General features: G+C 40.6%; 1 long non-coding RNA gene across 4 annotated transcripts in view; it reads right to left on the reverse strand.

The window, feature by feature from the left end:
* Positions 1-16,015, reverse strand: part of LOC113949227 — a 37,839-nt gene extending 21,824 nt beyond the window's left edge. The window contains exons 1-4 of one of the 4 annotated variants that reach the window (XR_003528388.1): positions 15,627-16,015; positions 13,393-14,448; positions 13,131-13,184; positions 11,504-11,628 (exon numbers count right to left, since the gene is read on the reverse strand). This is a non-coding gene — a long non-coding RNA (uncharacterized LOC113949227). Of the gene's footprint in view, positions 1-11,503; positions 11,629-13,130; positions 13,185-13,392; positions 14,718-15,626 lie in introns of those variants that run through there. The other 3 variants (XR_003528389.1, XR_003528386.1, XR_003528387.1) reach the window with 3 other exon arrangements.
* Positions 16,016-18,942: the final 2,927 nt, after the last annotated feature.

Raw genomic sequence — 18,942 nt, forward strand, 5'->3', positions numbered from 1 at the left:
TGAAGAAAGAGATGCTAAAAACAAAGTGCTTTTAACGAGGTAAGAGCCCAGCCACTGCTAATGATGATCACTGGTATTATCCCTGCAATCATTTTTAATCAATGTTCACTAGTGCAGTCTCTTCACCAGCTCCACTTGCCTGAGATCATCTCATCAAAATAATAAGCAGGATTTAGTAAATCCCCCTGACCTCACTCAGTCTCATCTTCAGGATTATTTATTGCAGCTACTAAGTGATTTTTTCAGCCTTTGATGCCATTTCACACTAAAACATTCCATTGTTTTGGGGGTGTGTATATATATATATATATATATATATATACATATACACATTATTTTTCTTCACTTCTATTATCCCAGAGTATAAGGAGGCTTTGCTAATGGTTTACAAGATCAGTTAAGCTGGAATTAAGAAGTATTTAATGCCTCCAGCCTTTCAGGGGATCTGCTCCCATCCAAGGGCTCCTGTGGCACCAACCCCAGTTGCAGGGGAACAACATGGAAACATCCAGACTCAAAACTGACTTATAGATATTAAAAAGTGTCTTTACAGCTATTTTAGCAGTGGTATAAACCAGAGCTTCATGATTGCTCCTTTTGTGATGTCTGCAGATCTTCTGATAACATTAAGTATTGGGAAGAGAGAATATAAACTCTATTTATCCAGGTTTTCCTTCACACATAAGAAACCCACACTGGTTTAATCCTCTTTTCATCATATGTAAAAAAAAAGGTTTGTAAAAAGGAAAAAAACCCTAAGAGTCTGTAAACAACAAACTTTCAGTTTAAATGTCTTGACAGCAACTCAAACTTGTTTGAGTGAGCCTTGTAGAGATTAATCACCCAAAGTTCATCAAAAGACAGTGGAATTCCTGTACATAATGCAATATATTGTATTTCTGAACCCAGAAGGTTCGGAATTTGGGGCTGTAATTAGAATAGAAATAATAGAATAGAAATAATTAGAATATAGGAATTAACAATATTAGTACAGAAAGGCAGCAAAGAACTCGTGGAAATATCATCTGTACAAGTCTAAATACAGGACTTTGTGCCTCCCTGCTTTGAGCTGTTCGAATGCCTCCCAAATGAGCAGGATTTCACAACGAGCTGTTTAACATGGAGATTACTCTGCAGTGAAACATAAAACATTTCACACCTTTCAGAGCTGCTGATTGCAGAGAGCAAAACAAAAATCCTGCAAGGGAAACAAGTCCGTGTCCTGCTCAACTGTGGCTCTGCAGCATCTTCAGTTCCAAACGAAATCCACGCCCAGCAAAAGGATAGAAACTGGAACTTATAGTTCTATACATAATTTAGAGCAACCTTAAGGCGTTTGCAACATCTCAAATTAAATAGGAAATTAAATGATTCCCTGAAGGTGTCAGGGTTGAGGCGAGAAATGCGTTTAAAAATAAGCACACAAATAGTTTGTGTGGGGATTACTCAGCAGATCCTGTTCCTGCTGCCCTGACACTGCTCAAAATATTCCCTGGAGCATCCTGAGCTTAAAACTGCCTTCATGCCTCCAGCACCCTCCCAGCTCCCCCTTCCAGGGGCATCCTCAGAGTGGCAAATTGGTTTTTCTCCTGCTGTAAATCTATAAAAAAACCTCACCAGGGCTTTCCAAGTGTTGAAGGGCAGGTTAAAGTGGGGGCTCTCTCTCTTTTTTGGGGGGTTTAAATTACTGCAGACACTAAATCAGCTCCCAGTGTAGAGCTTAAATGAAGATATTCCCTTTTACATTTAGCCCCGCCTCAGGTAACCCTCAGAATTTTAGGAAATGTGCTGATGCTCTCAAATCTCAGCCTGAACTAAGAAAAACATGTAAAATATAAAACCCAGGGAGCAGGGGAGACTTGGAGTCATGAAGCTGCTGTCAGGAAAGCAATGGGCACCTGCAGATCCCAATCCCTTCTCCAGGGACACAGGGAAAGCCTCAGCTTTGGGCTGGAAAATGCTTTTGGCCCCCCAAAAAGTTAGAAAATATGGGAATTCAAGAAGTAGAAATAATTCCTGCTCGGTTATCATGGAAAGTGTGGACAGTCTTAGTAGGAGAGTGTTATACCAGCCTCATAATTTATGAGCCTTCCCTTCCTGCTGAAGTCAACTAACATTTTAGCAGGGCTGCATTTATTGAAATGCCACACTGGCAAGCAAATAATATTTGATTCCATAAAGATTATTGGCAGTTTTGATATAACAGTTCACGAGTCACTCTGGGGATTTACTCATTGCTCAGGAACAAATTTTGATCATAATGAGAGCCTGTGTTGACACAGAGAAATTAAATGGGAATTTTATTATCATAAAGTATCAATACTGAACTAATCACACCACAGGCATCAGTGACATAGAGAGAGATTTATCGAAGTAGAGCAAAATTCCAAGGCCAAGGAGCAGAGTTGGGTTTCTTTTCAATATCATTTTGATATCAGGCTCTTGTCTAATCTATCTCAATATTACATTCTCAGTTGCAGTATTTAACAGCTGACTGGGAGAATTCAGTTTCATGAGAATATAAAGCCATTAATCATTAATTAGAAAGCTAACTGAAGAGCCAATAACATTACATTGTTAGAAGAGTGGGGAAACCACGACGTACACAACAAGTGGACCTGATTATTTAAAAAGTTGCTTGATGGGATAGTTTATTTATTCAGACAAAACCATCTGAGTTGGATTTGAGAGGCTGGTTTGAAACAAAGTGGGGCAGAGGAGGATGAGAAGGAGCTGGGGACGGGTGGGAGGTGAGCAAGCAGAGCAGATCAAACCCTGACATCCCAGAGCCACTGAATCCCAGCAGGGTTTGGGTTGGAAGGGACCTTCAAGATAATCTGGTTCCATGGGCAGGGACACCTTCCACTAGCCCAGGTTGCTCCAGCCTGGCCTTGGACACTTCCAGGGATCCAGGGGCACCCACAGCTTCTCTGGGCAACCTGTGCCAGGGCCTCCCCACCCTCCCAGCCAAGAATTCCTTCCCCATATCCCATCTAAACCTCCTCCCTGTCAGTTAAAACCATTCCCCCTTGTCCTGAGTGACCTCAAACAACAACCACAACTTCCCTCACTGCCAACACTTTCCTGCCATGGTACCACTTGTTCTAATAACACACAGCATGTGTAAAAAAGGCCTTGCACCCAACTCCCTGTGCAAACCTCATTTTAGGACCTTAATTTGTGTCCCACCCACAAAGTCAAGATTTGCACTGTCTGGAGCAGGAAAAAAAAAAAGTAAGACAATTAAAACAAACAAACAAACAAACAAACCAACAAAAAACAAAACCAAAAAAAAAGGAAAAAAACCACAAAAAATAAAACAAAAAAACAAACAAAAAACAAAACCAAAAACAAAAACAAAACAAAACAACAACAAAAACGCAAAAAACAAACAAACAAAAACAAAAACCAAAAAACACAAAACAAAACAAAAAAAAACAGACCAAAAAAACCCAAAAAAAACCAAAAAAAAACCTCAAAACAAACAAAAACCAAACAAAATAAAATAAAATTAAAAACACACACACACACAAAAAAAACCCCAAAAAATAAAACCAAATAAACAAAAAACCCCAAAACAAGACAAAAACAAAAACAAACAAAAAAAAAAACAGACAAAAAAAAAAAATTAGCCTCAGACAGGAGAAATCTCTCAGTGCTCTGGAAAGAGAATTTAAATACTTCCTTTATCTGGGGGTTTTGTTTGTCCCTCCCAGAGTCTCACTTGGTTCTTCCCTGATTGTTTTTTCGAGCTTTTTCAATTATCTCGGGGGGGCATCAATTTGTTTTCAAAGTTAGGCATTAATTTTCAAACCACACTTTCAGCAATCCTACTTTGTTTCTTTCTGAAGGTCTTTTTAATGGCAGGAGCATCTGCATAGCCCATCAATCTTCCCCCTCTGATATCTTGAGAGCCATCTCTGCTGTTATACAAGGGCTGCTTCCAGAGCATTTATTAATTCCAAAAGATTCAGATATCTCATTATGCCTCACCTGGAGAGCCTCTTGCTGGCTGGGGACACATAGTTAAAGTTTGGCTGCAAAACATCTCCAACTTGACTTTTCTCCTCGCTCAAAAACACCCCTCAAAAATTGCACAGGCCAGAAACCCTCGGGTAGAACGTCAATAATTTAAATAATGCTGATTATCAGTAATGTCATTTGTGGGAAAAGTAGGAGTGAGGGCTGTGTAGAGTTGGGTTCGTGTGTCTCACTTTTGGATATGGAAAAGAGTTTCTTTGCCTTCTTGTCCTTTGAAATATTAATAAATTTACATATTAACTGAGATTATTCAGGTAATTCTCCAGACTGGCATTAACTGTTTGTAACTGAGCAAAGATTTGTTGGGACGAGTGGGAAAAGGAGATGAACAGCTCTCAGCCCTCATGGACATTGTTGCTCTTCTCTCATTCCATTCTCTCCACCCAGCAAAAAAAAAAAAAAATCAGATATTTGCAGACAACCTCCCTGTCCTTGTTAACAAAATAATAAAAATAATAGAAATTTAAGAACTGAGACTAAAAATCAGCAGGAAAATAGCAACCTGAGCAAGCCAAAAAATTAAAAATGCTGCCAGGGAGACTATTTTTTTTTCCTGAAAATATCCAGGTTCCTGCTGCAGGTGACAAAACCCATTTCACCTGCTCTTCCAGAGGCTCCCCCTGCCCTGGGCAGCCCCAAATCCCACATATCCCACACCAAGTCTCTGTAACTCCTCCTTTCCACCATCCTCTGGCTGGGCTGTCCTGTAGGAGAGACCTTCAGGAGAGGGAATAATTCCATTGGAAATTATAACCAGGAACCTTAAAAAATTGCTTCCAACTTCTTCCTGAGGAAAGCAGATGTGCTGAGTAACCACTGCAGAGATGACAGACACAAATACCCATTTTGGGAGCAGCTTCAGCACCATCTGGATTTCCAGACTATTTACCCTTCCCTCTAGTTGATCTTAACACAACCAAAAACTGAGTGTTGGTGAGAATCCAAAAGGGTGGATTTTTGGGGGGGGTTATTTTTATTTTTTCTATAATTTATTCTTTAAGTCTTGTAAATATTCACGAGCTGAGACAACTTCCTTCATTGGATGCTTGGGATGTTTCTCTAGCAAAACTCTCCCAGAAATTACAGCCCACTCCTTCAAATTATTGGGAATAAACACTCCCAGAGTTTACACAGCCCCTCCAACCACACCATCTCCTCAATCAATACATTAAACAGCTCATTACTGATTACAACATCTTGGTAAGATTTACCAGCTACAGCATTAAAGAAATGGAACAACACGATGAGAAAGAGGAGAGCACAATATTTCCACCACCCACTGATTAAAGTTTCTCCTGCAATACTCCACATGTTATTATTAAAATACAATAGAAATGTTAAAGGTCATACCTTAGAAAGAAATACAGAAGTATTGCACTTTAAAAAACATCAAAGTGTTAAGCAGCTGATGTAGGAGATCAGTGAGATAGTCAGAAACCTGAATAAAATTGTATATTGGAAGGAAAATTCCCCATTTTTGTGCTCAGCTGAGCTTTGTGATTATTATCTAAATTTGGGGTCTTTTCCTTTAGAATAAAAATCCTGAAACACTATATTTTCCATGGTAATTATGCAGAGAGTATTGTCAATAAGCAGTAAATTAAAGAGACATTTCCTGGTTGATTTCCCACATTGGATCGTCTGGAAAAGTCGATGAGTGAACTCCAAACTGAAAATTAACCTTCCAAATTTGTTTACAATGGTATTTTACTTAAGACCAATAGATTGCAGATGACTAAATGTAGTCAATCCCAATTTGGGATTCCAGGGAAAACGTAGTTTATAAAAATAAGGGAGCTTTGCATTTTTCAAAAAAGATTCCAGATATTTCTTTTAAATGAGGTCCAGAGTAAGATCCCAGTTTTTTGACCTTACAATGAAGGTCTCTGAGCAGACCCCCACTGTTAATAAGGCAGTAGATTTGGGATATAATTATTAGAAAGATGGCCTGGATTCTATAAAAATTACAACTCTTAAAGATGAGACATTTAAATAAATAGTTGAAGCCAAAAACATGTTCCTTAAATCAACCCTTAACTGCTACAGCAACACAATGTCACTTGGAGAGGTGCTTGTAAAATAAGCACATTAATGTTATTATTAAAACATAATAAAAATGTAAAAGGTCACATCTGAGAAAGAAATATAGAGTTGTACTTTAAAAAAACCCCAGAAAATATGAAGCAGCTGATGTAGGAGATGAGTCAGGTAGTCAGAAATCTGAATAAAATTGTATATTGGAAGAGCAAGTCCCCCATTCTTGAGTTTAATTGAGCTAAATATGAGTTTATCATATTATAGTCCAAAAGCACTGAAAGATTATTACAACTTACCTTCCTGCACCAGGCAAAAGTTGTTATTTGCTGTGAGTGAAATGAACCCCAAACTCCTCAGATCACTATTTTTCCAATCCTAAAACACCAGCTGAGAGCAGGAGCTGGAAGCACAAAACCCTTCCTGCCTTTCCTTCAAACTTCCCTTCATCTCAAACACCAATTATGAGGTTTCCCTTTAATTTTGGGCTGCATTAGAGACATTTAATTAGGCCAAAAGTGAAAGCAGCTGAAAATGCAAAGCCTTCTTTTCCCTCCATTAATTCCCAGATTTCTTGCATTAGTGACTGATTCCCAACCAGCTGCATTTTATGGGGTAAATCATCATAGCCAACCACTGACATCATCCCAGATTAATTCCAGCCAATTTGGGGCCAAATTCTGCTTCTTGTGACACGCTGGGGAGTTGAAGGAACCCCCCAAAGAGCAGCAAAGTTACTCTGGATGATTCTGGCCCAGCAGAAACGGGAATGCTGCTCTTACAAAACTGCAACTGGGAAACCCAGAGCAGATTAAAGGGTCTCAGCCTTCCCCACAGAAGAAAATTCCTGGGAAATTATCATTTTTGAGGCCTTTTCCAAAGCAGCATCCTGTGATTTGCTGCCAGTCTAATTCTGTTTGCAGTGGGGATGGCTCTTGGAACATCATAACTTTAATTTATTTGAAAGTTGCCTCTCACCTGGAGAGGAGAAAATAAAGCCGTGCAGAAGTTACATTTGAATTGTCTAAACATTTCCAGCCAGTGCCACTTAAAGAAGTGGTTTTTAGCAGGAATTGGGCTCCTGCCCAGAATATGGTGGTGCAGAAATCAGACAAATCATTGTCAAGTGTGTGCTTTTGTTCTGGGGAGAGAGTTTGGAATTAAACCCAGGGCTGAATAATGAGGAACCTCCTCCATCATTGCCTTGCTCTCATGCAGCTCAGTGTCCCTCAGCTTCATATTTCCAGTCTGTTCCCTTCAAGTTATTTTATTTTCTAATCAAACTGCTGGAGGGCTGGGCTGCAGTTGGGAAAAGGACATAATTATTGGGATGCATTCAGGTACCTCAGGAAAAGAAATCCAGGAGCACTTTCATTCCCACTCCTGCCTGGGGGATTTCTCGGAGCTGTGTGAGTTGTTTCTCTCTTTTTGGGGAAAGTATTCATGTTTCTGATCATGACTTTAAATCAAACCATCAGCATCTCAGAAAAAATTGTTATTTAAATATGCAAAGGGGAAAAAAAAAACCCATGATGAGGTTAATCAGAGCATTTGTTCTGATCATTTGAAAAGGGCCTTTTCCTTTGCTTTTTTTGCAACAATTACACCTCCAAAGGAAATTATTACAGCTCCAAGGAGTGGGATTGTCAAAACCAGCTTTACATTGGATATTAGGAAGGAATCCTTCCCTGGGAGGGTGGGGAGGCCCTGGCAGAGGTTCCCCAGAGAAGCTGTGGCTGCCCCATCCCTGGGAGTGTCCAAGGCCAGGTTGGAGCAACCTGGGCTAGTGGAAGGTGTCCCTGGGGCTGTGATATGATGACCTCTAAGGTCCCTTCCAACCCAAACCATCCTCTGATCCTATAAAATGTAGAGATACTGGGAAAGGCATGAACTCTGCCCTTGTAGAAACCAACATAATAAGCAATTTTATGCTTATTTCTATTTATCTGAGCATATGAATGACTTCAAAAGGTGATTACTTTATGGAATAAAGCAAACCACGAGTTCCTATGGCATTAAGAGACGCCATCACGAAGATAAGAAGAGAAAAATATTTTTTTTTTCCTGTTAAAATATGGTTGCAATTTTAAATTTTCTCATAACTGAAGCCTGAGAGTCCATTTCCTAAGAATATCTTTTATTCCATTAAAGATTCCCATATCCTTGGGCACACTGATGCATGAAAGCAGAGGTCTGGGATGTTATTACCTCTCAACAGCTGTTTACTGCTTTTTATTAAAAAGGGACAGAAAGTGGAAATAACACTTTTGGGGGGGGGGGGAAACCCCAAACCTGGAGGATATTTTAATAACCACGTTTATCAGGTGTTTTGCTTCTGGAAATGAAAGGGTTTTGACAAAGCACCACACCTATGGAATCTGAGACACGGGAATTTTTCCCTTTGCCCAGTTCTTTGTCACCATTGTAGCCACCCACTGTGACAGTAAATGTGGGAGCAATGGATCTGCAGGAGGGAATGTAACAACACAGCTGAAGAGAGGAATTACAAGATCATCCTCATGGGATGCAGCTCAGAGTCTTGGGAAATTCAATTTTGGCTGTGCAGGTGGGTTGGGAAAAACCCCAAGCTCAGCTGCTCCAGTTTTGCAAGATATTGGGAATTACCTGAAGTTGGGCATAGAGAGCTTTGCATCTTCCCAGGTCCCAGTGCAGTGGCCAAAGACAAGGTTACAGTCGGGCAAAATACACCCAGATCATTTGCTAAATCAGTCAGATTTGGAAAGAGGGACAAACAATTCCAAATCTGGATCAGGACTGTTTTCAGAGAGAGGAAGTTTGAAAGTTTCCCAGCAATACAGTTATAAAAAGGAATGGCTTAACAAGAACATTTCATGGTGGAGAGCAGCAGATCAACCAACCCAAGAGCCCACAGCCAGCTTTCTCCTTATTCTGTGCACACAAATTGTGTCCTGTGATTGTGACATTTGATTGAAACAGGCCAGTTTTGTCCATGTGGTCTTTTAATGAATTTGAACCATGGTGGAGGATCCCTCCTGTAGCATGACAAACAGAGCAAACGGGGCTGGCCAAGGGCTCTGTGTTGGAATAAATGTATTTTTACACTGCTCTTGGCTCAGGCTCAGGCTCTGCCATCTGTAGCAGCGAGTATTTCATGTGAAGTGGGCTCTTGACTGCGCTCAGATAATAAAGGATTAGGCTGAAAAGGTTTGTCAGCAAATCTCTGCTCTGCTCTCCCAGCAGCCTGGGAGGTGAGGACTTCACAGGAGAGGGGCCGGGGGCTGCAACCCCCCCTGGATCCCACAGTCTGCCAGGGATGCCTGTGGATAAGGAGGAAGAAGTGCTAATATTTAAGCTAAACTTGGGGGTTTTTTTCAAATCAAGCCTGTGATTGGAAGAACAGCCCATTATGGTCCCGATAATATCGGTGGCATCCAGCTCCGTGTTGGAATAAAAGAGCTGCAGTTTGCTCAGTGAGGGCCTGTTTAGCATTCCCTGCTGCCAGAAAAGTCCTATTGTCTCCAGCAGGAGCTTTGCCTGACTGAAACAAAAGGAATTCTGAATAGGGACAGAAATAACCCAGTACAATCCCCAGGCCTCCTCACCCAGAGCGTGCTGTGGACACACTGCCCTGTTCCTGGGAATTCCTGCCTGGATCCCAAGCATTTCAACCACCATCACCATGCAGGGAATGCTCAGTTTGGGCATTAATGGGTGCAGCTGCCTGCCTGCAAATCATTATTTTTGTTATTTTGTGGAATATAAAAATATAATATTACTATTTAAACATCCAAGGCCAGGTTGGACAAGGCTTGGAGCAACCTGGGATAGTGGAAAGTGTCCCTTCCTGGAACTGGATGAGCTTTAAGGTCCACTCCAACCCAAGCCATTCCATGATTGTATGATTCCATGATATATAACAATGGGAACACATTCCAATGGGTTTAAGGCTGGTGAGGATAAAAAGCTGGAGTGAAATTATTGCAGCTCCTGGGTTTGGCTTTCCCTGTGTTGCTACTTCAGTGTCTCCAAATCCCAAGGGAATTAAAAAACAAAAACCCAAAATTGATAGAAATAAGATCATAATCTGGAAACATCTCACAGCTGGGAATAATCCATAGAAATGGAATATTTAATCAGGCACACAAAAAAACCTTTCAAAAATAACTTACCAGGATTTTTTAAAGTCATTTTATGACTTAGAAATTCCCCATTCTATAAAAAGTCAGTTCTATGACTCTTTATTTTATTTTTTTAAGCCGTTCTATCTCAAAAGACCATTTTCATAAAAACCAAGCGTTCAGGTTTCGATTCAAAGGCCCATTAAAAAAGTGTGGCTCTTTTTCTATTTTTAAAGAGGAGGGTGGAAAGGAAGGAAAGGAAGGAAGGAAGGAAAGGAGGGAAGGAATCACAAGGATTTCTGGAGGATCAGCAGCTCCTCAGGTGCTTTGGGGTTTATTTTAATACAATGTACATGAATTAGATGAGTGGTTTGTCATTAACTATCTATTAAATTCGATAAAAATCATATTTTTTTGATTAAAAAAAGCCAAAACCTTCCAGAAAACCTCCCCCAGCACTGGAGCCTCTGCTGTCTCACTTTGCTCCATGGAATGTGCCAGAGTTTTTGGATGGGAGCTGCTGTTCCATCCATCTGGCTCCATAGAAAAGCTTAATTGCTCTGTGTGGCTCTGGGAGCTGAGAGGCAGCTGGAGCAGCCAGAGAAGGATTCCCTACATCCAAATTCCAGGAGCAATAGGGATTATTTACATCCATGGAAAACCTCCAGATGAGTGGTAAGCACATTCCAGTGGGAAAAGAGACAGGGATACCTGTCAGGATGAACTGGTGTTCACTACCTGAAAGAGGTGATGGCACAGATACCTCAGATTTGAGGGGAAAATCTTGGGAGTTTCCAAATTTACACTTTAGATATCTGGAATTTTGCACTGGTCATGAGGAAAACTCCATGTAAATTTTTTAAGCTAATTTTCATTATTTCAGGGATGAATTTAACAAATCCAGGCTGCTAAGAACAGTCTCATTATATACATATATATAACGTATATATATATATGTATATATATGTGTATATATATATAAAAAATATATACATATCATATACATTAGGCTTATGTATAATGTAAATAATATTATAAAATTATAAAATATAATATATAATTTTATATAATATATACTATATAATATTTATTATATATTATATAATATAATAATATGTAATATTATATATTATACACTAAATATTATATATTATAATCATACACTAAATATTATACATTATATATCATACACTAAATATTATACATTATATATTTTTATATATTATATATCTATTTATATATCTATATAACCCTGACTCATCCTTCAGGCAGAAATTTTGGGGTGATTCTAGGCAATAAACACTCATAGCTCATGTGTGGTTACTCACAGTTTGTAAAGGGGGAGTTGATGCCTCCAACAAGACTCAAAATCCTCACCAGGCAAAGCCAAGGAGATGTTGATCCACCCCACATCTCTGCTCAGGTGGAAAACTTGTTCCTCTTGCCTCCCAGCCTAAAAAATATGAATATTCATTAGAACAGCCACACTTGTCTACTGACATTAATCAGGACATCACAATTAGCCAGGGCTTTCACTTTTTAGCACACATTTTAATAATTCACATGGAGTGACCTGAAGAATTTCGAAGCCTCAAAAAGGAAGATACCAAAGGCTGTGTTCTAAGTGTGACCTTTTGGCATGGAGAGGGAGAGGAGTCCAAAATGGGAATTCCTGCAGGCCCTGCCTTTCACAGGCTCACCAGAGAGAGCCCTGGAGGTCCCCCCTTCTCAGCCAGAGCCACCCAGACTGGGCTGCCCAGGCCCTTGTCCAGGTGGCTTTTGAATATCTCCATGGATGGAGACACCCCAGGAAGATTTATCCAGGGAAAACGGTAAAAAATGGAAAGACCTCTCCAGGTGTGGTCCCTGCTGGTCTTTGCTATGGAATCATAGATTCATTAAGGTTGGAAAAGACCTCCAAGATAAGTCCAACCTTTAGCTGGATACCACCAAGTCCACTAAGATATATCATGAAGTTCCTTAGTCAAAGTGAACTGTTTTACCACACAAAACCACTCCAACTTATTGTCCTCTCACAGCATCTCCATTTATCCCCCCCAGGGAATTTTTCCATTCGCACCAGACTTGCAGATCTCCAGGGAATTTGGCACCAGACGAATCCATCCCAGATTTCCTGAGGCAGCACCCCTGACCAGCACCCCTGGTGATAAGTGATGCCCCTGGAGTTCTGCTGGAGCGCCCAAATGCCAATTCCCTGCTACCCCAGGGCAGGGCCATCCCTGCTCCATGCTGTGCCAGCTCTAATGAGCTCACTTGGCTCTGGATTTACCCCCCTGGACATGCTCCACAGCACAGAAATGCCAATTTGCTGCTCCTAAACCTTCCAGCTGGATCCTTCTGGAAAATGGCAGCAAGGGGAGGCTCACTACCAAGGATTTTCTCCCTGCCTGCCCTTTCCCTGTTTTCCCATCATTACTGCTGCTTCCAAAGAAGGAAAACTGATTCTTTCTGCTCTGGCTGTGGTTTGATGCAGGGGATTGGACTTCTCCTGGTGCTGAGCGTGGGAGAAGTGGAACAAATTAATGGGTAATTCCCATTATTTGGCTCTAAAGTGATTCTGGAACGAGAAACAGAGGAGTTGATGATTGGAATGATGAGCAGACAGGCTGATGCAATGCTTTACAATCAGAGGTTTACAAGGAAATTTTCTTGGTGAACAAATATTCCCCAAAGGAGAGTGAGGGCTGGATTTCCCTGTCCTGGTCAGCACAGGACTCGTTTGCACCATTATTGTCAATATTACAGCCTTCATTAGCTGGTTTTGCCCCATTATTGTGAATATTGCAGCCTTTATTAGCTGGTTTTGCCCCAAAGATTTTAGGGGGAAGACAGACTGTACCAATGGATCTGTGAACTCCAAAATATCCATTTTGTCAGACATTTCACTGCCCAAAAATTGTGTTATCTCCCCACTATTCATGGAGCTTTCCTTACTGATGCTGTCTGAGGATCCTGTCCTGGGAGGCTGAAATTTATAGGATCATATTCCTGCAAGGAAGCACGAAATGTGATCGGTTGGAGAGTCAGGGCTGGGAACATTTTTATTTCTTCATCTCTGCAAATCCCCAGCACTTATTTTTCAAACAGGGAGAAAAACAACCTTGACTTATCATTCCTGATAGGAAAACCTGATAGGATAACTTCCCATGACATCCCTTCATCTCTTCCCTTGCAAACCAGCTCTACCTTTGCTCACCTGTAGGTGGATTAATGTTTTCAACGTGTCCACCCCTCAGGAGTTTTCAAATTTGGGGACTGAAATCCTACAACAGCACAAAAGTGAGATTTAAAACCAGCCCATAAATTTGGGGGAAGAACTGGGCACTTCAGAAAACTTTCTTCCTTCCCTTTGAGGTTCCTCTTTTCCAGCTATTTGGAGTAATGTTGTTTTTCCTTTGGGAAGATCAGATTCCCCCTGATAGAGGGTTGCTCCGGGTAGTTTGGGATGCAGAAACAGGTTGGGTAAAGGATGCTCAGCCCTCCCTTGACGTGACTGTACAATAATGACACGTTTTGGCACTTGTGACAGGTGAAGTATTTCATTAAAACAACGTTGGAATTCAAGGAGCCTCGACCCTTAAATTCAGTGTATTATTTCCCTCCCAGTTGGAGCTGACACAGAGCTCAGCGAGTCGGGTGCTGCTGCATCGTTTGGCAATTATTCCTCCTGACAGGCTCAAGGTGCCTCATGCATGAGAAACATTTAGGGGCTATTTTTTTTTTCTCTTTTCATTTGATTACATGATTATTCTGCTTGATGGAGAGACTGATCCCTATCAACAGCCACACCATCACTCTTTGGACTCAGTTACCACAGAGAGGTTTGGGGAAAGAACAAGGACTCTCCCTGGATAAAACAAGCTGCTTTGTTTATTTTTTTAATTATTTTATCCAAATTAATCTTGAATATTTTTGGATCTTTTTGGGTGAAAAAAAAAATATATTTTATCCAGCACCCCCAGAAGCCCAAAATCAGCAGAGGAAATGACTGTGACTCCCATTTTTAAGGATATTCCACTGAACAACAGGTTCATACAGACAGCAGATCAATTCCTGCTTCAGATTGGTGTAAATCTAGAGAAAATCTCTTTTAATTTGTGCATATTCTGGATCTGCCAAAGGATAGAGGAGTGAATAAAGTCTGAGCCACCATAAGGGATTTAATTTGTCCCAGTGGTTGCTCCTGAGGCCTGAGCAGTTCCCTCCAGGAAGGTCTTCTCGTGCTTGTCTCATCCCAGAATTTGGCAAGATCCTGCCAAGGAGGCACCTCATTCCCAGGAATCATCACACCCTGAGCTGCACTTTTATTCCCAAAGGCCCAGGAAAGGTTACCCAGCCTCTGGCTCCTTCCCTGAGAGTGGAAGGAGACACTGCACAGCCTCTGTAAATCCCATTTTCATCCCAGTGCCTCCAGTTGGATGCAGGAATGGCTGTGCTGGTCATCACCATCCTCATCCCTCCACCAACAAAATGCCTCTCAGGGTAATTAGAGTCCCCTGGAATTTTTATTTTTCCAGGCAGGAATCAGAGGGACACAAAAGGAGCTGAAAACCATAGGTTTGCAGAGAAAAATTCTGGGTTATAACAATGAACTGCTCAGGAATTAAAATCAAGTTTCCTGGAAAGGCAGAGCTGAGATAAATTAAAAAGCTGGGAAAGCTGAAGGGTTCATCTTGAGATGTTCATAAAATTTTACAAGGAGATTTTCAATATTCAATAATCCAGCTAAATTTTAAAAGAAGAAAAGACAGAAAACTAAAGCAGAGTTTGGGGTTTTTTAGTGAGGATTAAAGCAAATGTTTCCCAAAGGCCCAGGAAAGGTTACTCAGCCTCTGGCTCCTTCCCTGAGAGTGTGGTAAATCTCTGCAGGAAAATAATCCACTGTTAAACATTACATGAATTAAGTGAGGAATGATCATTGCTTTCTCTGATGTGGAGAACTCTGAAGATCTCAACCATATGTTTGGGCTTCCCTCTCTCCCATAACTCAACAGTAAAACCTTCCCTAATTTACAGGGACTAATAAAAATGCATAATTGTTGTTCATAATTGTCGGGAAGTTACAGCCCAATCAAATTTACAGCACAATGGGATCACTGAGGAGCAATTTTTTCGGGCTGGCATTTCCACTTTTAAAGTTCCATTTCCCATCACTGCTTGTTTTTTGATTGTAATGGATGAGCCTGTCATAACTCACTGGAATGGGAAATCACTCCCCTTCTTGTTTCCTCTATTTCCGAGTTAAATTTTTGTTTGAGACCAAATCATGACTTTATTATTCGAAGCCTGATTCATTTAAAGCAGGCAGAGGTGAATGTTTGGCTTTTTTTATCCTGCATTTTGAGGGAAATCGAGTTGTTTTTCGTGTCACCTTCCCTCAGCACGAGGTAGAGCTTTTGCCTCCTTTTTCTCAAGAGATTTTGAATTTACCTTTTAAAAACCATCTGTAGCTGCATTTCCCCCTTCCAAGCAGGTTTAGTTTCCAGCTCACACAAGTTCTGTAGCTTTATATTAATGACAAGAGTGGAATGGGAGACCTGCCCCTTCCCAGGAGGATTTCTGTGAACAAACACTTGATTTCTGACCTTCCCCAGCCCAGGGAACTGCTCAGAGCTGCGACAGGAACAGGACAAGATAACATGGAAAATAACGGACAAGATAATATGGGCAAGATAATAGAGGAAAATTCAGATTTCAAATGTGTATTAATGGCAAAATAAACCACAGAAACTTGCAGGAATGTTAGAATTGGGTGGCATTCTGGCCTTAGATATGCTTTGTGTCCTGGGATGGATTTTTGTCCCCTCTAGGGACACTTCACCTGCTCCTTTTCCCTTCATATGGTTTCTCCTGCTTTTCTAATGAAATCCTTCCCTGAAGTGTTCCCGTGGTGCAGGGAACGTCCAGGCTGGGCTCCTGCCCCGTTCATGGGATCCAAGTGCCATCTTGTGTTCACAAAATGCATTTCAGGGAGCTTTTCCCTCCGGCATCCATGAAAACCACGGCTCCTGCATTCCATGGAAACGCTCGGAGAGGTGTTCGGGTCTTTTAACACTGAATTAATCGCATATTAAAATGCCAGCAAAGCTATTTAATAATAAATACAGCTGCAGCTTTATAAACGTGACTTTTTACACAATAAATTCTCCGTGCTTACCTTGCACAGCCTCTCTAAATCCCATTTCCATCCCAGTGCCTCCAGTTGGATGCAGGAATGGCTGTGCTGGTCATCACCATCCTCATCCCTCCACCAACAAAATGCCTCTCAGGGTAATTAGAGTCCCCTGGAATTTTTATTTTTCCAGGCAGGAATCAGAGGGATGCAAAAGGAGTTGAAAATTATAGGTTTGCAGAGAAAAATTCTGGGTTTCTAACAATGAACTGCTCAGGAATTAAAATCAAGTTTCCTGGAAAGGCAGAGGTGAGATAAATTAAAAAGCTGGGAAAGCTGAAGGGTTCATCTTGAGATGTTCATAAAATTTTACAAGGAGGTTTTCAATATTCAATAATCCAGCTAAATTTTAAAAGAAAAAAAGAAAAGAAAACGAAAGCAGAGTTTGTTTTTTTAGTGAGGATTAAAGCAAAAGTTTCAGTGACCACCAAACCAACGTATTTCTGGTTTTTTTCATAGTAGACCTACATCTAGCCTGGAAGAATATTTTATTTCCTTCAGTGTGGACACCAAACCTAAAAATGCTGTTGGTTTTTCCACCTCTTCTGGGACCTGTTTTACCCTGAGACAGCAAAAAAAATTCATATAAAAAACCTCGAAAGTTTAAAAAAAAATATGAGGGGGAAGTTAAATTATTGGGGTCAACTTTACATCACTTTGATTTTTCCCCACTCTTCAATCCATCTCTTGGGAATCTTTTTGGTGATGGAAATGGAAGGTGTTTCCCCAGGACATGATGCTGCTTGGGACTTCAGGCCAGAGATTATCCCTCTGGAATAAAAGAGGGAATAATTCCCATATTTAAGTCTCTTTTCAGCACAGAGAGAAGCAGCACATGAATAACTGACCAGTTGGGAACCTGCCAAGTTTCCTGTGCTTTTTACTATCAGTGTAAAAGTGATTTATCCCAACACAAATGGAAAAGTGGGAAATATGTTCCGACGACTTTCACCACCATAAAGTTTGGGATGGAACAACTTCCCTGGGAAAAGAAGAACCTCTGAGTGGTGCTGCTCATTCCTCAAGCTCACCCTGAGCCAAACCCTTTTTTTTTTTTTTAAGGTCCAGAAAAGTCTGAGAAAGTGATTAATTTTTATTTTTTTGTGCACCTTTACACTTTGAGAGTCTGGCTGAGATCAGATGATACCTTAAAGAAAACTGAATTCAAAATTTGCAAAAGGCACCACTTGGGGTTTCTTGCTAAAAAAAAAAAAAAAAGTACAATATTTTTAGTTTTGACTCACCATCAAATTCCATTGATGTGCATCTTCATTGGAGCTGGACTTTAGGAATCCATCCCTGGAGGAAAATCAAATACAGGCAGATGCTTCTGTCACCACAGGACATCAGCCCTTTGGATAATGATGTTTTCAGTGGATTTGCCATCACTTCCAGAACTTTCACATCCATTTTTGTGGTTCTTCCTTCTCTTCACCATGGCTCTGATAAATTCCTCTTATCTGTGTCTTACCAACATCTCTTTCTTTCCCTATTGCAACTCCATCATTTATGGGATTCCTCTTTTTTTAGAGAGAGAGGGTTGCAACTCAGACATAAAATCTTCCTCCAGCTCAGCAACAGAACAGATTCTCAGCCTGGAAAAAGTTGCAAAGAAATATTAACGAAAAAAAAAAATGTGGATTTTTTAAGTTAAAGCTTTTTTTTTTTTTACTTTTGTAACTCAAATAAAGTATTTTTTTTTTAAATGAAAGGCTGCAGTTCTTTTTAATAATAAAGTTAAAAATAGTAGATTAAAGGTAACCCCTGGAAACCCATTTCTAGAGTCTCTTTTCTTCAGACAGCTCTACCTAATTCCCTGTTCCATGGATTTTATAACAGAGATCATCAGTTGGGAAGAAGAGCAGCACTGATGACAAAGACCAGAGGATATTTCCCCCTTGAACATTCCCATCTGGCTCAGAAGGACACAAGATTTGGACATGGTTGGACACCTCCTGCTCTGTCACCCTGTGGAAACATCCATGGATTTGCTTCCACTCCATCCCAGCTGCTCCCAGACTCTGCCACCTCCACCAAGTCCCTCCCCAGGGATGTGTAAACAGAGGAATGTATTTCCCACTTCCAGGAATTCCAGGATTTAGTTGTTTTCACCTGAAAACTGGGCTTTGTTTTCATAAAAATTCCTTTTTTTTTTTTTTTTTTTGCAGGATGTTTAGAGGTGATCTGCAAACCCTGTCCCCAGGCTGGTCCCACAGTGCTGCCCAACCTCTGGAATCCTCAATCCCAGCCCAGAACAGCTTCCATTTGCACCCCTCTTTAGACTCAGCCTAGCAAGATGTGCCCCCAAAATGCTACCTCTCCACTCCTTTCCTAATTTACATTATTGCAAACTTTATTTCCAGTTTCATATCATATTTTTCCCAAATTTCTGAATGATTCATGTCACAGTGGAAGAGCCTCAGTTCATATTTAAACAAAGTCTTACCTGCAGGTGATGGGAAAAAGACCAAAAATCCAAGTCCTAAAGGCTAAAAACTTGAAGCTGTTTTACTTTCCAAAAATTCAAAACTAATTCTAATGATTTTTAAACATCTCTGGTGACACAGGAAGGAT

This window comes from Corapipo altera, unplaced genomic scaffold, assembly GCF_003945725.1.
Source record: "Corapipo altera isolate COAL_440 unplaced genomic scaffold, ASM394572v1 113, whole genome shotgun sequence".
In the NCBI taxonomy this organism is placed as follows: Eukaryota; Metazoa; Chordata; class Aves; order Passeriformes; family Pipridae; genus Corapipo; species Corapipo altera.